Source organism: Rattus norvegicus, chromosome 4 (assembly GCF_036323735.1).
Source record: "Rattus norvegicus strain BN/NHsdMcwi chromosome 4, GRCr8, whole genome shotgun sequence".
NCBI lineage: Eukaryota > Metazoa > Chordata > Mammalia > Rodentia > Muridae > Rattus > Rattus norvegicus.
This window is the reverse complement of record NC_086022.1, coordinates 128,040,540-128,058,668: the sequence shown is the minus strand read 5'-3', so window position 1 is coordinate 128,058,668 and position 18,129 is coordinate 128,040,540. Positions and strand designations below refer to the sequence as shown.

The 18,129-nt window shown below is 41.1% G+C and overlaps 1 protein-coding gene and 1 pseudogene across 42 annotated transcripts in view; both read left to right on the top strand.

Annotated features, from left to right (window-relative positions):
• Magi1 (membrane associated guanylate kinase, WW and PDZ domain containing 1) overlaps positions 1 to 18,129 on the top strand; it is a 605,639-nt gene that overhangs the window by 309,560 nt on the left and 277,950 nt on the right. The gene's annotated exons all lie outside the window — the stretch shown is intronic.
• The window catches only part of Gabarap-ps3 (GABA type A receptor-associated protein, pseudogene 3), an 81,318-nt pseudogene extending 63,189 nt beyond the window's left edge, over positions 1 to 18,129 (top strand).

Here is an 18,129-nt window from a genome sequence, read left to right as displayed (position 1 = left end):
AATGTTCACAAGACTTGAGTACCACCTGTACACCTCACGCAGAAACAACCCCAACCTGGAGGTAGAAGATGTGTACACACTCCTGTCTGTCCTGTGTGTAAGTTTGGAATGGGGGATGGATCTAGAAGAGTTGGAAGATGGAAATGAAAGGTTCAGAATACAGTGTATAACATTCTCAGTAATTGGGACTGGACAGGTGGCTCTTCCAGAGGTCCTGAGTTCAGTTTCCAGCAACCATATGGTGGCTCACAACCCTCTGTAATGGGACCTCATGCCCTCTTCTGGTGTGTCTGATGAGAGGGACAATGTAGGGGGTTGGGGATTTAGCTCAGTGGTAGAGCACTTGCCTAGCAAGCGCAAGGCCCTGGGTTCGGTCCCCAGCTCCGAAAAAAAAGAAAAAGAAAAAAAAAAAGAGAGGGACAATGTACTCACATACATACATCAAACAAATAAACAAACACTATCGATAATATAAATACTTTTCACAAAGTAAAGTTTAGTGGGTGGGGAAATCTGCAAATATGGTTATGGAGATTAACTAGGTTTCTCCATGGGAAGCTAGAACCATTTGTACAGCATAGTTGAAGCTGCCCTTCCTTCCACCTGCTCATTAATAATGATAGGACTTCGAGTAAGCACTTTCCCTTAGCTTCAGTTTTCAAAACATGGCAATCGCAGAAGCTGTCTCTCCAGGTCCTGTAGCGCACTATACATGATTAGCAGTATTTTACACTTCAGACAAGCACCTGTAGACTGCGTATATTATCACCCCTTTATGGAGGTAATGACAAGATGCTCGTCTACTTAGTGTACTTTGGAGAAATGGGTGAATCGTTCTGGAACTTTTTCCCTCCCTTCTCCATTTAGTTCATGCTGTAATGAGTTGACAGTGCCAGTGTTCTATGAAATGTCCTAAGTGATAGAATTTGTATCAGTTAGCAACTAGACTGGGTTCTGAGAAACACATTGTCAAGTGATTTCATCAGTGTGTGACATCAGCGTGCACTTGCACAAACTGAGACAGCTACAGTAGTCTTAGTGTTGATGTAATCCGGTGGGACCACCATAGCATAGCAGTTTTGTCACTGGCAGAAATATCATCCTGCATATGAGTGTAATGTAATACTCACTGGAGTTGATTTTTAGTGATTCCTACCACAGAACAAAGGAAGAAAGCTGGGATCCTAATGCTCTGTGAATATGTATCAAAACATCATGTTGTAATCCATCATTATACAGTAAAAAGAAACATTGTTACCACATACAAAACACAGCGTCCTGTCATCCTTGCTGACCTGCCATGCTCCTCTTCCTCTCAGTCATTGGAATAGTCTACCTGTTTTCAAAAGTCATCTTGAGCATAGGCAGAGTCCTTTGGTCATTTCTTGCCTGTTGCTACTTTTATCCTAAACAGAATCAAGTGGTTACTATAGAGACCATATGTCCTTAAGCTTAAAATAATTGATGCCTGGTATTTGCAGGAACCATTTACTAATTCCTAATTTAGAAGAGTCTTTCTCAATTAAAACTAAGCCAGGCTGCTGACTTCGGTGCCAGGGGTAAACAATATGTCCTTTGCAGGGACTGAGTCATTGTTAGCATAGAGGATGAGATGTGCAGGCACATTCTTCCAATGGTCTCTAGTTCATTCACCTTTTCTTTGTTCTGTTTCACCTTCTGTCCTAAACTTTTTACCATTTTTAGTAATCGTTCTGCTTTTTCTAGATCATTTTTTTATGGATACAAAATACAAAAGAATACAAAGGTTACTAAAATGGAGTCGGGGTGGTGGCATACATATTCCTAGAACTCATGCACCAAGATCATGAGTTCCAGGTCAGCCTGGGCAACATAGCAAGACCCTGTCATTAAAAAGTAAATAAATCAGGACTCCAGGTATTACTTGGTAGTACCTGCCTACCATGCCTGAGATCCTGAGTTCTAGCCTCAGCACCATGGAAAACTGGGTGTGCTGGTGCATTGTTGTCATCCTAGTACTACAGAAATTGAGGTGGAATGTTCAGAAGTTTATGGTCATCCTCAACTACCTATGTAGTTTGAGAATAGGCTGAGCTACATAAAACCTTGTCTCAAAACAAATGAAGCACCCAACCAGACTAGTAAACCAGAAAATACATTGGTGCCAGATGTCAGCCACTATATTTGGGTGAGCAAACTGTCTTCAGAGTAACAAGTAGCTTGCCCAAGATGTTCTGGACAGATGACCAGATTCTTATCTTGAATATATTGACTCTCGATATAGGTTCATTATGTCATGGGGCTTACTAATTATTTTTTAATTACAGATGTGTTTTTGTGATGTATTGTTTGTTTGTTTTGAGATAGGTTTTCTCTGTGTAGCCCTGGCTATCCTGGAACTCATTTTGTAGACCAGGCTGGACTTGAACTTGCAGAGATCTGTCTGCCTCTGCCTCCCGAGTGCTGGGATTGAAGGAATGAGTCACTACCACCTGGCTATTTTCACGTGTTTTCCCCTTGAAAACCTAGATTCCATTTTAGATTCCTTTAAGTCTGTCCCAGTTAAGTTATGAAGATGACTTCTATGTTTAATAAGATGCCACTTTCAGAACAACACGAGAGAATTCATTGTGTTGACAAGAAATTATTTATTCTGTAATTTATACTGATGGTGGAAGGATCCCTTGACATTGCTCTTCTTTCCACTCTACACACACACACACACACACACACACACACACACACACACACACACACTGCCCAGGAGAGCATGTGTGCTCACAGTCTAATTGCATTCCAACCTGGGAGGAGAAATTGCATAAAAAGATATGGGACTTTTCTTCAGCTCTAAGCTGATGTTGAAGAAGTTGATATTCTGTCCTGAAGGGTACCTAATTTATTTCAGAAAATGTGTTGGAATCCTGGGGTGTAGTTTGGTGGTTTTGTTTTATGTACTGTGTGGTAGCAGATTGATAAATAATTTTTTTCTTTTGATGCATTTTCTCTTAGCAGTCTGATTCCCAGAACTGAGATTCCCACCATGATGGGTCCATTGACTAAATGTAAATGACTTGCTATGCTCTAGCAGCCTGGTATGGAAGACTAGACATTCCAACCTCCCTGGAGATGTCAGTCCCTGCTCTGCTTGTTCATTATAGTAAAATTTGCTTAATCTAAAACAAAGCAAGAAGAAAAAAATGGATGATTAGGAGACAAAAGTCACCATACTTCTTGGCACTCCCTCTTCTGATTTAATGAAAGTTTGAAGTAATCATAAGAGTAGAAAACTGGACCTTTTTCCTTAATGAGATTTGAAAACTTGGAAGAGACACTAGCATTCTTGGATCCAATGAATGTTTTGCTGTCACTCTTGTCAGCATTTACATCTGTCGTTAGGCACCATTATGCCAGCGGGATTGACAGGTAAGGGACCTACACGCAGAGCATGTAACTAGTGTTCCAAAGCTAAGATCATGAGTTGACAATACTTTAACTTCCACTGAAGGTCATTTGCAAGGTGCTTCTGTTAGCTTTTGACTTACAACCTGGGAACAAGTTTCCTTTCTCTTAGGTATCAGCTGTGCATGGCCCGGGCTAACTAGAACAGTCATGTAGTGATTTCAGTGGAAACCAAAGTTCCCCAAATTGCTTAGGGTTTCAACTCTTGACCCCTCAACAGAGATCAAAGCAATTAGCCCCTCTCTCATTATTTGCTATGGCCTTCCAAATTGCTCATGGTTCTGTGTGTAAAGTACTTTAGCTTTGTTAATTCAGAGGCAGCAACAACACGGTTTGGATTTTGAATCTCAGCAACAACGTAATCCTTCTCCTCAGATGAGAAACTTAACTTGTGCCTGCTTGGACTCTCTTCACTCAAAGTTGGGGCATAATAGAATTTAGGTCCTATGGATGTTGGACAAATAAAAGGTTCTGACTTATGTCAAGTTCTTAGATTTGTAGAAGGTGTTTCATAAATGCTAGCTGTGGATATAATTGTCCTTATTTTGCCTGTGTGTCCTTCTGTCTGACTGTCATCTGATTGTCCTTTATTTCCTGATATAATCAATAGGTACTCTTCCTCCCACCACACACACACTTTGGCTTATTGAGGATCAAATCTAGAGCCTCATGAATATTAGATGACCCTTCTTCCTTCCTTCCTCTCAGTGAGTTTGTACTGAAAATTTCAAATTTCCTTCATCCCATGCTTGTCATATACACTAGCATCACAGAGCATTCGAGAAACAGGCAGGACTTTGAACTTCTGGGTTAAAACGCACAATGGTTGGAGAGATGGCTCAGCTGCTGAGAGCACTGGCTGCTCTTGCAGAGGACCTGGGTTCAGTTCCCAGCACCCACACAGTGGCTCACAACCATCTGCAGCCACAGATGAACATGAGGAATGTACCTGGTGCACGGACGTACATGCGGGCAAAATATTCATACACATGAGATAAAATAAATAAATCTAAAAGATTTTTTTAAAGAATGCATATTTTTTGATACATAACTACAAATATCTTTGGTTGATTTTAAAGATTTAGCACTTTTATAAAATTATTTCTCTTCCTCTGATACAAACCTTATAACATTATAAGACTATATCATTTTGGAAAACAAAAATCTGGAGTGGTTATTCAAGGCAACTCAATCTGTGATAATAAGACTTCACTCTATGTTGCTAGAGATCCTAAGATCCAACTGGTCTTTGCGGACAGACAAGGAAACAGATCTTTCTCTGTCTCTAAAGATTCATTTACTTGGGGTTGGGGATTTAGCTCAGTGGTAGAGCACTTGCCTAGGAAGCGCAAGGCCCTGGGTTCGGTCCCCAGCTCCAAAAAAAAAAAGAACCCAAAAAAAAAAAAAAGATTCATTTACTTTTCTCGTGGGAATGATGATTTACCTGTATGTGTGTATAGCTTGTCTGTGTTGATGCCCATGAGGCCAGAAGGTGTCAGAAACCCTGGAACTAGAGTTAGAGATGGTTGGGAGCCAGTATGTGGGTGCTGCAAACTGAACCTGGGTTCCCTGCAGGAGCAGCTAGTACTCATAACTGATGACTTGTGTCTCTAATTGCCAAGACTCTCCTCTTTCTTAATAAGATTTTTATACAAAGTATAAAAGCAGCTGGAAATTGGAATGCAGTTACCCAAGCTCAAGTTTAATGTCGGCTTTGAACTAAGCTGTGCGATCTTGGGCAACTTTCTCAACCGTTCTGTGCTGCCTTCTGTTTATTACCTCTGAAGTAGGAAACGTTAGTTCCCATTTCAGACTGCCGGGGATAGGACTGAATAATGTATAAGAACACTTAGCAAAGTCCTGCAATAAATTGTAGTCATCATGGTGATAGATGATGACAATTTAGAATTCTCCTCTGCATATCAAATCAAGCAGAGAGGGAAAAAAAAATCCTCCCGAGATAATAAATCTTTAGGAACCCCATCTTCCCATCAGCAGAGGAGGAGTGGAATCAGCTTATTCTGTCATTTGCTGGCATTTGACTAGGTTACATTTCAGAAGTCACAGTTGACTGTAACCATCTATACCACAACGCTATGTGGCTACATGTAAACTTCTTCCTCTCTCCTTTTAATTAGTTCCTTACTTTCCTGTCTGTCTGTCTGTCTGTCTGTCTGTCTGTCTGTCTGTCTGTCTGTCTGTCTGTCTGCCTGCCTGCCTGCCTGCCTGCCTGCCTGCCTGCCTGCCTGCCTGCCTGCCTGTCTGCCTGTTTGTCCGCCTGCCTGTCTGCCTGTCTGTTTGCCTGCCTCCCTGCCTGCCATCCTACCTACCCTCCTTCCGCCCCTTCCTCTCCCCCTTCCTTCTGTTTTTTTATGGAATCACAGTGAAGTCCTTTGGTGTCACCCTGGAAGACAGGTGGTGAGAGGCAGTTTCTCCCTCCCTTCTCTGCACTCCTGGGCTTCTCCTGTGAGAAGCTTTGGGCATTGAATGGAACACCTTCGCCTCTCCCGAATGTCCTTTCACAGTGGTAAAGGAAGAGTTGAATAATGGAGGAAGCTCATAAAAGCCTCAACACTGAATGTTGAGAGGCTTGCTCTCGCACGGCAATAGATAATTTCCACCTTTTGAAATTGATACAAATGGAAAAATTGGCAAGAAGAATTCTTTTTCTGGGCAAAGTTAAATTATTTCACAATTATAATATATGTAGAGTCTGAGCATATGCAACAATGCATTTGTAGAAATTTACATTTCCATAACAACTAGGCAATAAAGTGGAGAGCTTAGAGTCTTACATTTTGGAGCCTAGCACTCCGAAATCATAGGAGGAATTTCAGGGGACAGACTAGTCAGCAGACCACACAGATTTTACTCCCCAGCGAAGACGTACACTGTAGATTTTTAAGACAGAAAGGGAAGGTAAAATTTGGCAAGCAGTTATTTGACCTGGTCACCCTCTCCTGGATTGAGAAAGATACACCTCAATGAAGAGCATGGTCCCCACTTGCATGTCAGCACACACAGAGAGAAATGAAGCTTTGCATGGTCATGGAACATTCGACTTTGAGGTACTGACAGGAAACCTGGCTGGATATTATGGGGCTGCCATGCTCCATAACTCTCTTCTTCCCATATTCATATTTGGCACAAGCCACCATTCTCTAAGGCTGCAGTCTAACTTCCTCTTGCAGTCCCTTAACAATTTTATGGGAAATTGCTCTCAGTTGAGTGTTGTTTCTCTGCCCTGTCCCCTTCTCCCCTCTCCATTTGTGTTTAAAAAAGCTTAGGCGTGATTGATTTTGCAGTTAACTCTGACAGCACCAAATGATAACAATTTCTAGGCTGGGGCCCTCAACTGGGCTCAAAGATCTTCAACTTTGATCAGTCTTTGCATTCTATATAATGTTACGGTGTCTCTGCTGTAGGCCCAGGATCTGGGTATATAGATACAGACTTTTTACAAAGCAAAGGTTTAGAGGGTTTTTTTTTTTTTTTGAAAGCACTGAGAATCAATTTACGCATCTTTAATTTCATCATCCAGACATACTCCTGTTCGCATATGGCTCTATTTTCTCTAGTTTATTTGTCTTGCATCTATAACCATGCTTAGCAACCCTCTCTGCCCCCTCATGGAAATTGGATACCTTTGTGTATGCATATCTTAAATGTAGTTGGAGTTGTGTTTTATATATGGAAGTTACATCAAAAGCACAGTTAGACTCCACCATATGTAACTGAGATGATGGATAAAAAGACAGAGAAACTGAAATTCCTCTAATTAACTCTCCCAGCCCCCAGCCCTGCTGGGTTTAAAATAACCTTGGCTCAGTTCTTTCTCACTGTCTTTGAGAAAAAAAAAATAAAACAGTACTCTAGAAGTGCAGAAAGGAACTGAAGGTTCTAGCTTCCAAAAGTCCTGGTCATTTGGAGGATTTTAGTGGTAATTTATAATTAGTTCTTTAGTTAATTAGTAAAGGAGTTATTGCGGCATTTTAATTCCCAGCAGCATCAAGCCTCCTGTAAAGGCACAGTTGTACTTGCCCTTTGTTTTGTGTGCCCCATCCTGTACTGCCCATGGTGAATCCTGGCTAAGGAAAAGAAGTCTCACTCACAGGCACGCCTGCTACGGTGTCCAGGGAAGGCCCTATTAAAGTAAAAGCTAACCGGGGCTTTAGAGGTGGCTCAGCACTTAAGAGCATTTGTTGCTCTTGCAAAGGATCTGGGTTCTGTTCTCAGCACCTACATGTCAGTTCAAAACCATTTGTAACATCCGTTCCGGAGGGTCTGATACTCTCTCTTCTCTTTGTCCTCACACCACCAGGCACAAACATGCCTACACATGTGGCATACAAACATACATACCTGCAGGCAAAATCCTCATGCATGTAAAATAAAGTAATCTAAAACTGAGATGGATATTTAGTTACTGTGTGTGTGTGTGTGTGTGTGTGTGTGTGTGTGTGTGTGTGATGGTGTGTGTGCAGAGATTAGAGGAACTCTCTAGAGTCGGTTCTCCCAAGGTCTCCTTTGTTAATGCTCTGCAGCATATACTGGGCTAGCTGGCCCACAGGCTTCTGGCCAGTTCTTCTGCTCCACCTCCCAGCTGGTGTAGCAGGGATGTTGTTGTTACAGATCTGCTTACCCTATCTGACTTATTGGTGGATCCCAGAGATCAAACTCAGGTAGCCAGACTTGTATAGTAGGCACTGCACCCACTAAAAACCATCCTTCCAGTCTTCCTAGGAAGTGTCTGGTTGCTTAGCTCCCACCACTGGCAGAATCCAGTATTTATTAGAGTGCTAGCTCCTAGCTACATCCCAAGCAGTGCAAACTCCTGGCTCCCTGACTTTTACCTCTGGAGCAGCAGTTCTCAGTCTTCCTAATGCTGTGACCCTTTAATATGGTTGTGGTGACCCCAACCGTAGAATTCTTTCATTGCTACATCTTCATTGCTACTTCAGAACTGAAAAGTTGCTATTATGAATTTTAATGTAAGTATCTATTATAAAGAATATCTAATGTATGGGGCCCCAAAGCAGTCGTGACCCACAGGTTGAGAACCACTGCTTAGAGTGATTTGGAGTGTTCCCTCCAATGAGAATCCTCCCAACAGTTTGTCTTCTTGCAGATGATTGCATTAGCTAAAACCACAGACAGGTTCCTCGCATCTCTGGGTTAGCCCATCCTGTGGGATTTCCTCCCACCCAGTGATCCATGACCCTCGCACTAACACTGGTACCCCTCCTCTGTACCCTCTCACTACCTTCAATTTCACATTCTCGGTAAAAATCCATGAAATTTTCTATGTGAATAATCTTGTGCTAACTGTATGCAGCACATATGTGTCTGAAATGAGGTGTTGGGAGTTGAAGCTTCTGGGACTGGAGTTATTGATGGTTGTGAGTCCTCGTGCGGGTACCAACCGCCAGAGTAGCAAGTGCTCTTAACCGCCGAGCCATCTCTCAAGCCCCAGTCTCTGTAAATTAATGTTTCATCTGTAAATTCAGGCAGTTTTATTTCCTCAGTTGTAATTAATGTGTTACATTTCCTTTCCTCACCTGTTTTGCTAGAACTTCCAATATTTTATTGACCAAGTTCTGAGAGCCTTGTAATTTTTCAGATAGTAACAGGAAAAAATACCTGATGTCCCGTCAAGAGCCATCACGTCAGCAGAAGGGTTTTCTGACTGTTCTTTGTGAGTGCGATGTTATTCCCTCTAGTCATCAGTTTTGAAAATTTATATTTAATTATGAATCAGATTGTTCTGAACCAGTTGATATGATGGTATGTTTTCAAGATGTTATTGTGAGTTATTCTTTTTTTTTTTTTCTTTTTTTCGGAGCTGGGGACTGAACCCAGGGCCTTGCACTTGCTAGGCAAGCACTCTAACACTGAGCTAAATCCCCAACCCCGTTTGTGAGTTATTCTTATTGATCTTCAGACCATCACTGTAATGAAACTATACTGATTATCTACAAAAAAAAAAAAAAAAAAAAAAAAACCCAACTCTCCCACACTTCAATGGGCCCATGGTTCATAATTTATTTTCATATATTACAGGGTTCATTTTGGTAAAATTTTCATATTTGATCACATGAGAGAGAGATGCCAGTCTGTAGATGGTTTTGGTAGCAGACCATATTAGCTTTGTAAACTGAGTTGGGACATGTTCGCTTATATCTGTTTTCTGGCGAGAATTGTGTGGACTTGGTATTCACACAGTTGTGAGATCTGCGTCTTTAGTGGAGAAGGATGTGAACCTGCAGATTTCCCTGTGCTTTTAGGATCCATTTCTATAATTGTCCCAAAGTTATTTAAGCTGCACATTCTTAGATCAACTATGGTGTTCCCCCAGTTCTTAGTCCCTTTCTCTACGTCACCGGGTACCCTTATTGAAGCATTCCCTTCTCCTTTGATAAATGCATGGCCGGCGGCAGCGTCATTTATTTAATTCCTTGTATGACAATTCTGTCTTATTCTTTTATCCCAGTTTGTCAGTTTTACAGGAGAAATTGCCATTTGCTTAATCTCCTCAAAGAATGGGCTTTGACTTATTATTTTTTCTGTCATTCTATTTTTGCTTTCATTTATTGCATTCTTCTTTTTTTTTTTTTTTTTTTTTTGGTCTTCTGTTTGTGAAGTCTTGTAGAGATTATTGATTTAAGAATTTAGGTCTTTACTAATGTAAAAGCTATAAAATTTCCTCTGATACTGCTCAAGATGTTTGCACAGATTTTTGATATAATGGAGTTTTCTTCAATTGAAAATTCTTTAGAGAATCCCTCTGTAACTCATAAGCATCTACTGGGTTTTTTAATGCATAAATTTAAGTGTGTACCCATTCAGACATTGTCCTCATATTCTTCTCTTACTGATTTCCACTTTGGCTCCCCTGTATTATAGAACACAAGCTGTATACTTTCAGATTTAAAAAAAAATGAAATTTTATTTGCATGCATGTGGGAGTCTGTGAAGACAACCTTCGGATTCCCTGGAACTAGATCTAGGCAGTGTGAGTTACACAATATGGGTGCTAGAAACTGAACATTAGTCCTTTGCCAAAAAGCGAGTGTTCTCAACCACTTCACCATTTCACTTACTCCGTAGTTTAAACTTACTGAACAGAATACAGTCAATATATATAGGCTATAATAGGACATATGTCTAACTCATGTTCATTGGTGATTGTGAGCTTTTGTGCTAATTAAATTTTCCAGTTGAGAGGGATGTTGCGGCCTGAGCTTATATCTGCACATGTATTTCCTTCTTTGGGTTGCATCTGTCATGTTTTGAAGTCCTCGTATTCATCGCATACGCTTGCTCTGTCCTTTTGGTTGGCATGGCCTTTTATCGTTATACAGCGCTGTGGTCTGTGTTAACTTTCCGTGCTTTTGAGTCCACTTTATCTGAGATCGAGCATTACTGCTTCCTTTGGACTTCATTATCCATGATATCATTTCTGTCCTCTTATTCTTCCTTTTCCTGTAGTGGGATATTAGAAGAATATAGTTGGTTTATGTGTCTCAGTTCACTCTGCTGCCTCGGTCTTTTAATTTTGTCAGAAACATTCTCCTTGTTGTGCAAAGAAACACCAAAGCAAAGTTAAAGAGTCTTGTAAAGGCAACATTTTACTCTCAATGGAGTGGGTGAACTCAGAATTGGCTTCTATTCTAATTCTGGTGGTGATTGTGTCTTCCTTGTCTGAGGTCCAACCTCACAGTCTGTCCCAACTGGCTAGTTTTAAAAGAATCCTGCAGAGAAAATGAGAGCAAGGGGGATAGGAGTGGATCCTGTAAGATACTTAAATTCTGAACATAGACCAGGGCCTTGAGTGTAAACAAAGGCATCATCATGTTGGGCAGTGGGGTGGTGGGTGGGGCTGAAACATTTCCATAAAGTTCTTACAAGGTAAGAGATAAACAAATTTGAATTTCTGGTCATAGCAGTTTTACAGTATTTGACAGAAAAGACTGTAATTAATGCTTTTTATACTTTGTTAGTTCAGTTACATGCAATGGAATTATTGGCATGTTATGGCATATAAAGCTATCTTATTTTAATTTCCCACTTATTTTCTGTAATTTTCATCATCTGCTTTCCTTGGAGCTGAGAATTGTTTCAGTTTTCAATTTCAGTGTATCTCAGAAGTTTTATTGTGTTGTTCTTTTCATGATCTTTTTAGTAGTTGTTCTAGATATAACATTATAGACTCAGAATGTATCTATCTACTGCTGTGGTCATTGATTAGCTCAACTGTATTGTTTAAACCTCACCTTCCTTTACATCCTTACTTATAGTATATTATACCTGTCTGAAATCTTTCTCTACACTTAGAATCACATTAGACAGTATTGTACGATTATTTTCCAATTAGTGAACCTTTTTCAGGCAATTTAAAGAGAGAAGGACCATGATGACTCATACATTCATGCATACATACAATTTCTGCTCTAGTCTTCCTTTTGTTCAGTATGTGTTTGCTCACTGTTTGCATGTGTGTCCATATGAGCATGTCTCATCTGTGTAGGAGTGCCTGTGGAAGCCAGAAGTAGATATGGTCTTCCAGACTGGGAATTATAGGAAGTTCTGAGCTACCCAGCGAGAGTGCTGGGAACTTACTGTGGGTCTTTGTATCTCTGCAGACTCTTCTCATTCATTCTTTATAGTAGGTCTATTGTTAATGATAACTTTCATCCATGCGATGATGCCTTTATTTCCCTCCATATATTTAATTGTAATGTATGTAATGTGGTTTAATTTTCTCCTTTCCTTCTTGAATTTTTACATTTATATGTTTTGTTTAATTTGAGAAGTTTCATGATTATTTCTGTCATTATGGTTTTAGATGTGTTCTTTCTCCTTTCCTTTTGGGATGCTAGTGACACAAATATTAGATCTTTTGTATAGTTCCCATTAGTCCTATAGTTCCCTGAGGTAGACAGCAGGGCTGACTGGTGTGCATTCTTATTGTGTCTCTGTTTCTGTCTCTCTCTTTCCTTCTCCTTACTTACTGTTTTTCCTCTTCCTCTTACCTTTTTCTTTTTCCCTCATTCCCACCTGCAACACCCCTCCGACCCTCTTCCTTTTTCATTTTGAGACAGGGTATCTCTATTTAACCCTGGCTGTCCTAGAACTCCCTATATAGGCCAGGCTGTACTCAAACTCATAGTGATCCACTTGCCTCTGCCTTCTAAGTGCTGGCATTAAAGACCTGCACCACCACTCTAGACTCCACTTATTTTCTTGGTTTGTTTGTTTGTTTTTCTTTTTTTAAACATTTATTTATATGTTTTATGTATGTGGGTACACTGTTGCTGTCTTCAGACACACCAGAAGAGAGCATTGGGTCCTATTGTAGACAGTTGTGAGCCACCATGTGGTTGATGAGAATTGAACTCAGGACCTTTGGAAGGGCAGTCAAGTGCTCTTAACCTATGAACCATCTCTCCAGCCCCTGTTTGTTTGTTTTACAACATGAGCAATTTAGGAAAATTTACAGAACTAATGTCTGTCTTCAAGACATTATATTAAGACCACTGTATGTTTGTGTCTTTACATTTGAGGGTCTTGTTTGTCTTAGAGTCACTACCCAGAATCTCTGCTTGTACTGAAGTGTGAGATAGAGGGAACTATGTCTCATCTTCCAAGAAGAGCAGCGTCACCTAGTCAGTAGGTGGGGTCGTCTTTACATCATCCAGAACATAGAATAATTAGAGCTAGGGAATTGGTGTGAGGAACTTGCTAGTGACTTGATGGTTTTAGATGTGTTTAGGTGATTTTATAGACAAGAACACTGGTGAAGAACGAAGGTCAGTTTATCCAGTGACTGAAGTTGCAGCCCTTCTGAAATACTTGGGACTGGGTAGTTGGTACTGGAAGGGCGAGGAGAAAGAGGAGCTGAGAAATGAATAAGCAGCTTCGCCATCTGCCTTCCCCACAGTTCAGAAAGTCACATGGCACCACCGAGTTAGAACTGCTTCTCTGTGTGTACTCGAGGTGCCAAATGCTATATTTAAGCCAAGAACCAATTTTGAAAATATTTTTCTACTTCTGTTTTGTCACACACATTCCTTGGCATATTATGTTAGGGCTTCTTCTGTTAAAGCCTCGCAGAGCCTTCTGTTTCTAAAAGCTGATCTGGCGTGCACTACTCAAACATTAGACCCTAGTTTTGGAACAGAAGTTTCTCTGGAGATAGCACAAAGACTGTTGTAACTCTTGGGCAGGTAATTCCTCCCAATGAGAGATGGAGCTCTTAGTCCTTAATCGCTACTCTTTTATGCATGAGACTTCTTTTTAAGCTATTTTCTGCTCAGGCCTATTTGACTACATTTTCTCTTCCCAGACCTTTCTAATTATGGGAGGGAAGGAAATGTTAAGTTAGTCTCTCTTTATAGTGAAAAACTGAATAAAGTATGACTAACTGGCTCTCTACTTTCATAGTTTGATTTTGCTTGAACTTTTGAGATACCAGTGTGACTTCAGTCTGTATAAATAGAGCACACATATCCGGGCTAGACATCTAGATATACCAGCAAAAAAAGATCATGTGCAAAATTTTAGTGTCGGTGTAAAGAAAACGGTTTTCTACTGTGTCTTAGTCTGCTGTAGACATTTTTTTGTATGGCCTTTGTTTCTGGGTGCCTTTTTAAATAGGGCATGACTGTCACCGCATCTGTACCTGTGACCCGTGGCAGGGTCCTATCTCATTAAAGGAAATGAATGATTCCTGTGAGCAGTGAAGGCTTGATCTTTCCGTGGCAGCAGCTGCACTTGGTGTTGGTGACCAAAGACACCTTGTTGGGGTTCATATAGGCCAATGAAATAATTACCCTATTTGTAACACTCGCATTGGGTTGTATTCGATTTGGGGAGAGGCTCTGGTATGTCCTTTCCTTTTCTATAGTTCTAAGTGAGCTTCAGGTATCAGCCCCATGGCTATTAAAAGGTCATTATTGTGATAGAGTATGGGAAGCACCATGCTCTAACAAAGCCTTTGTTCCTTTGCTCTTTGCAAAGAACCGTAGCCTAGTGGAAACTGGTCCATTCAGGCTCTTACAAGCTTGCTCAGATAGACAGACAGACAGACAGACGCATGTACGCAGGCATGCGCGCGCGCGCACACATACACGCACACGCGCGCACACACACACACACACAATGGGCAGGCTCTCTCTCTCTCTCTCTCTCTCTCTCTCTCTCTCTCTCTCTCTCTCTCTCTCTCTCCACATTTCATGCCTGCTTTTCAGATTGCACACAGTTAAGATGGCTTTTGTCGGGGACAGCTGTGAAAGAGCAGGTTACCTAGAGTCTCGTGATCTTTTGAAGTGAAATGGCCATCCAGCTAATTTGATTGTACTGTCACCTCCCCAGTCCAGGCAGGCACCCAATTTAAATTCCCAGGGCTGTGACTCTTAAGAGGGTTAGAATTTTCCGTGTCCTTTCTTACTGATGTTCTTCACTCCCACCCTACTTGCTCTTCTCTCAAGAGTCCTCAACATCTTAGGTTGTGCAGGGTTCAGTACAAAGAGTAGCTTCTGCACAGTCGCTCACCTACTATGAATTCAGGATTGAGTAATCAGACTAGGCTCACAAGCCTGGCTGCCACATTGGAGTCACTAGTGGGTCTTATTAAAAATAGTGGTGTGGTTTTTTTTTGTTTGTTTGCTTGTGTTTCTGCAGGTAGGACCTCATCTATCCCAGGCTGGCCTAGAACATGCTGTATAGCAGAAGATGACCTTGAGCTTCTCACCTTCCTGCCTTTATTCCTGTGATTATAGAAGTGTGTTGCCACTTCAGTTTAGACCCTGGTGGGGATCTAACCCTGGGCATTATGCACTGTAAACAAGCACATTGCTGAGTGAGCTACATTCTTTGTAGATGTGTGTCTGTGTGACAGTTTGCTATGTGTGCCTGTAGGAGTATGTGCCACAGGTGTGTGGGTACCCGAGGAGGCCAACAGGGGTGCTAGATCCCCTAAAACTGGAGTTATTGGCAGTTGTGATCCATTACTGTTCCCAATGGCTCAGCTGTTTCTCCAACCCACCTGGTATTTAAAATCTTTTAAACATACTGAGTTTTGTTGTTGTTGTCGTTGTTGTTTATTGTTTGTTGTTTACTTTTATAAGGTATGCCTAGTCCTATCATGTATGTTCCTGATTGGCCTGAAGTCAAACAAAGGCTTGGGTGTTATTTCTGGCTGATTCTAATGAAACTCCAGAGATACCCAAACCTTCATCTGCTAATATCCAGCTTCCATATATGTTCCTGAGTAAGTCTGGGCTGGTATTCTGGTATTAGATTATTTGAGGGCCTAAGGAGAGAAAAGATGTTTGATTTTTCTGTGAGAGTCCCCAGTGATCTCAGTCCCTCATGGTTGGAAAGGGGTGGGCTGGAACAGGCTGGGTCCGTAGCGGTGAAGGCTGTGGCGTCCCTTTTATAACATCTTGGTGAATCTGGAAGCAGATGACTCAGGGGAACCAGGAGCAGATATTATCCTCCAGGCCCACGACAAGTACTCACTTCTGCTAGCCGGGCCACAGGTCCAAAGTTTTTGCAGCTCTCAAAACTTGTCTAGAGTCCCAAGTGTCTAGGCCATTCTCAGGGATCCAGCTGAAATTAAGCCACTGAAAAATTGTCCCATTTTTAAGGCAGAAGATGACAGACTTTGGTCTACTCCATTGTTATGTCTAGATGCAATTTATGAAAAGTATGAAAGTGTCAAGGGCTTGCGCACCTAACAGACCACTTTTTAATGGGCTCTGTTGCCTCATTGGGCATCTTTGGTGTGGAATTTAAGATGTCATTTAGAATTCAAGAGATTCTTTCTGTATACAATACATGTGGAGGAGGAGCTGGAGGAGTCCAGGTGCTACAGTCCTCCTGATTTCTCTTCCTTCTGAACTGGAGGCAGAAAGGATTGCATTCTGCCATTGTACAGTACGTCAGCCAGCACAAGGTTGTCCAGTCATATGTTACAGAATCCTTTTAAAATCCCTTTGACCTCACGGAAGAGTGGTACAGCCAACTTAATCCTAGGGGAGTGCTGATGTTAAAAAAATCGAAACAGGAAATCAAAGTAAGTATCTAAGTATCGGCCATTTAAAATCAGAGAGAGCTTATATATTCCTTTTAGGGCCACTTTAGGCTGGAGAGATGGTTCCGTGGTTGAGAGAGCATACTTGTTATCAGTGAGGATCCAAGTTCTGCTCTCAGCTCCCATAGCAGGAGCTCAGAACTACCCATAACTCCAGCTCCAGGGAAATCCAGTTCTTCTAACCCAGTGGCTCTCAACCCTAATGGTATAACCCATTGATATATTTCCTGATGTCACAGTGACTCCAATCCATGAAATTATTTCAAGCTACTTAATACTGTATATTTTTGCTACTGTTGTAAATCATAATGTAAATAGTTGCACTTTCTGATGGTCTTGGGTGACCCCTGTGAAAGGGTTGTTTTACCCCACTCTCTCCTCAAATGGGACTGCCACCCACAGGTTAAGAACCACTGCTCTAGTCTCTGAGAGCACCTAAACAGTACCTACATGAACAGTTAAACATAGCGAAATCAAATCTTCAAAAGAAAAGAAATTAGGGCCATTTTATCAAACATGCCAGGGACATTCCTCAGACACTAAGTATAAAATGTGTCATACTGTGCTGGTGCTTGTGGAGGCAGGCTTCCCCACCTTTCATTGGTGAGTGTGTGTGTGTGTGTGTGTGTGTGTGTGTGTGTGTGTGTGTGTAAGCAGGGGGCAGGGGACAGGTGGGAGAGAAGGAGATAGATAGATTTAGATTAGATTATGAGGAGTTTGGTGGTTGCCATATTCCAAGAACTGAAGTGGAGAAGCTCGAGCCCCAGAAGAGCTGGTGGTAAACTCCCATTAGAAAGTTGGCAGCCATGATGCTCAGGGGAAGCCCGTGTTTTAGCTCTAGTCCAAAGGAAGAAGCGACTCTTCATTCAAGACTGTCAGGTGGAAGAACAGCCCTGTTATTTTTAACGTGGGAAGATTTTGATACCCTCAGGTCTTCACCAGTTAGATGAGCTCTATGCACACTAATGAAAGCAGCCTGATGTACTTAGTCTGTTGACTTTTGTTAAACTCATTGTATTTGACCAAGAACCTGAGTAGCCCAAAGCCCAGTAGAGTTGACGTGTGAATCGACACTTATAATAATTATTTAAATGGGATAATGTACAGATTTTAGTTTTACATACAGTTCTTTGAATTTGTTGTTTTTATTAAGTTATTTTCTGACTTAATATACATAAAACAGTAACTTAAGAAAAAAAATAACTGTAAAACTTAAACTTCGTTAACACTGACACATTGTCCGTCACTTGGCTAAAGATTCTGGTAACTCTGGAGTGTAGTTTAGAAGTATAATGTTTGCCCAGCATGCACCAGACCTCAGGTTCAATTCCTGGGTCCCCAAATAATAAAATATGATTTTGAAAAGCCCATATTACTAAGAAATCAGTAGACAGTCACAGGTAGAGAGAATGTTTACAAAATCCCCTTTTTTCTGTGACTTGAATCACAGTAGAGGGGAACAGTTTTACTAAGATAACTTAATAAAATCAGACAAGCAATCTGAATAGAAACTTCACAAAAGCAAAGATACTTTCATTAGCCTCTAACAGTATGGACTATGGGTTAGGTTTCTGAGGTAATGCAAATTAAAACCG